The 2,964-nt window shown below is 39.2% G+C and overlaps 1 protein-coding gene across 1 annotated transcript in view; it reads left to right on the top strand.

Moving 5' to 3' along the window:
• Positions 1–1,741, top strand: part of clstn2b (calsyntenin 2b) — a 155,404-nt gene extending 153,663 nt beyond the window's left edge. Inside the window, exon 17 of the mRNA XM_049467247.1 lies at positions 1–1,741. This exon is cut by the window's left edge and continues 736 nt beyond it. The gene's annotated coding sequence lies outside the window, so the exon portion shown is untranslated.
• Positions 1,742–2,964: the final 1,223 nt, after the last annotated feature.

Here is a 2,964-nt window from a genome sequence, read left to right as displayed (position 1 = left end):
GGTAAAGGTATATAAAGACCCTAAATATCAAGCTGTGGAGCAGCAGACCTGTATGGAACTGTCAGGAATGATGGAGGTGCTTCTCTAGAAAATAAAGACAGTTACTCCATCAAAAACATAGAGGATTCTTCATAATTCCCCTTGTTTTAGGTTTAAGATGGAGCAGGTGTCTCAATACCTTTGTCTAAATGAGTTTAAAAATTAGAATATCATTGAAAAGTTCCTTTATGTCAGTAATTCAGTTCAAAAAATGTGAAACTCGTATATTATATCGGTGTATTAACCACAAAGAGTGATCTTTTTTAAGCGTTTAGTATTAGAATTAGAAGAATTTGACAACTAATTGGTACTTTTGGCAGTGTGGGCAGTGTGCCAAGTCCTGCTGGAAAATGAAATCCACATCTCTATAAAAGTTGTCAGTAGCAGAGGGAAGCTGTAAGATATGAAGTGCTGTAAGATTTTGTGGGAAAACAAAACTGCACTGACTTTAGACTTGATAATAAAACACAGTGGATCAACACCAGCAGATATCAGACATGTCTCTTTATCCAAACCATCACTGATTGGTGGAAACTTCACACTAGACCTCGAGCAGTTTGGACTGTGTGTCTCTCCACTCTTCCTTCAGTCTCTGCTCCCTTAATTTACTTTAAATGAAATGTAAAATTTACTGATGATCAGTGATGGTTTGGTAAAGAGAGACATGTCTGACATCTGCTGGTGTTGATCCACTGTGTTACCAATTGGTCTCATATAATATTTCAATTTGCCGAGACACTGAGTTTAGGGTTTTCAAGATGTGAACAAACTTTAGACTGGTCCTGTACGCCTTAATATTTATATATTTCGGCTAATTCTTGCCAATATATTGTATATTATTCAGTGTGTTTTGCTTCAGCCAAATGCCTCATTCTGTTCGATTTGATTTTCGCCCCAATATAACGTTTTGCTGCACTCCTGCTCTCAGCTAATCGACTACGTTTGTGTTTCTATTGAAGGAAATGTTGAGAATTTGAGTTTTTGCTGAACTGCTCCTGTAAAAGCCATTCAGAGCTGCTGCAGACATTATTTAGGAAAGCAGCTTGCTGAGGGGGACTCAATACACAGCGTGAGTTATGAATTAAAAATGAACTCAGCCTTTAAAGAGATGCATGCCGTCTCTGCGGGAGCGTTTGGGAGAGGCGCTTTGGATTTATAACACGGCTTTTTGGCCGAGCCGCTGCCACACGCCATCCAAAAGCTGCCATTTTTGGGCTCCACATGTGGCGGCGTTTGATCAGCCCGGTTCTGTAACTCGGAGCCGCTGTTACTTTGTTCTGAAGGACTTCACACACTCACACACTCTCAGAGCTCTCAGAGGATCGAGACGCTGCATTAGAAGCACTTTCGGAAGCCTCTGCTGACCAGATATCGGATATGGACAAAAGTAATGGGACACCTGCTCATTCATTCATTTTCTTCCCAAATTAAAAGTTTTAAAAAGAGTTTATCCTGCTTTTATTGCAACAGAGCAACATAAACGTCTCTACTGTTGAGTAAAAATAGCTTTTTTACTTGATCTTCTACTAGATTTTAGAGCATTGCTGTGAGGATTTGATTGCATTTAGTGACCGAAGCATGAGTGAAGTCAGGAAACCCACACAGATAGGGACTTGAACCCAAGACCCCAGTGCTGGGAGGCTAATGTGCTAACCACTAAGCCACCAATTTCTGCCAATTTTAATCTATGTCCATTACAGACCAAAAAAATTTTTTTTTATATATATATATATATATGTTTTTTTTCATCACTGGAACATACTGTAATTCATTTCTATAAGGGTTAATATTATGCAGGTGGTCATAATGTTATGGTTGATCAGTCTACATGTAAAAAGGGTCAGAAATTTTGTTCTTAGTGGATCTGTTAGGAAAGACAACCATATAAACACACACATACACACACACACACACACACACACACACACTATAGAGACTCCTGCCTGTATTTTGACTCCTTTTGTGATACCGTTTGGTGGAACCAGCAGAACCACCCTGAGAACTTTTCCAGATCCCCCGTTTTCCTTCCTCTAAAGACAGTGGCGTGACTGCAGAGCCAAGAGCACGACCAGAATTACTGAAACCAGTCCCAGATCTGGATCCAGGTGATACGGCTACCTTCTTAAAGTGGATAAACTACCAGGTTTTTTTTTTTTTCCAGCGGGTGGCGCTGTAGCATCTAAAAATGGAACAAACAACCATGTCCAGGCCAGTATTGTTTAAATAATACACACCTTTCGGGGGACCAACCTTTTTTTTTGGACCAACAGCACCTTTTTATTTTTATATTTATTGGAGAATTGTGTAATCTTTTGCATTGCACCTTCGATTACCATATAAATGATTTTAATGCATTTCCCTGTTCTTTAAAATAAAAAAAAAACCTGTTCAATTAAAATACTAAAATTATGCAAGCCAGTGGGTAGTTGCTGAAAGTGATATTAACAGAGATATATAAACTGTCCAATATAAGCTATTAATACATCTTATGCTTATATAATAAAACTAGTTTGATCCAAATCTAAAAAAACAGGTGTGAAAGGAGAAGTGAATTTCGATTCAGACCAAAGGACTAAAAAGTCATTGGATCTAAAGGCCCAATCCCATTTCACTCCTTGACCCTACCGAATTAAGTTCTGCGTCGAACCTACGGCATAGCCTACATGTTGCCGCATACCCTGCGCCGTAGCTCGATGTCCACCTCTTTAGAAATATAACTACATGTCACGCTACGCAGAAAGCTGCAGCTGTGATTGGTCTGCTGGGCCTCGTGCCCCCTCCTACACATTCCTGCCTGCGATGCAGAGCCACTAATACACGCACGCAGAAGTATAAACGCACTTCACTGCATAGCACACTTTTGCTGTAAACAACAATTTTTTTGTATTTTCCTTTTTTTTTTTTTTTAAAAATTGTTAAATGTGT

Source organism: Astyanax mexicanus, chromosome 18 (assembly GCF_023375975.1).
Source record: "Astyanax mexicanus isolate ESR-SI-001 chromosome 18, AstMex3_surface, whole genome shotgun sequence".
Classification (NCBI taxonomy): Eukaryota; Metazoa; Chordata; class Actinopteri; order Characiformes; family Acestrorhamphidae; genus Astyanax; species Astyanax mexicanus.
This window is presented reverse-complemented; position numbering and strand designations above follow the sequence as displayed.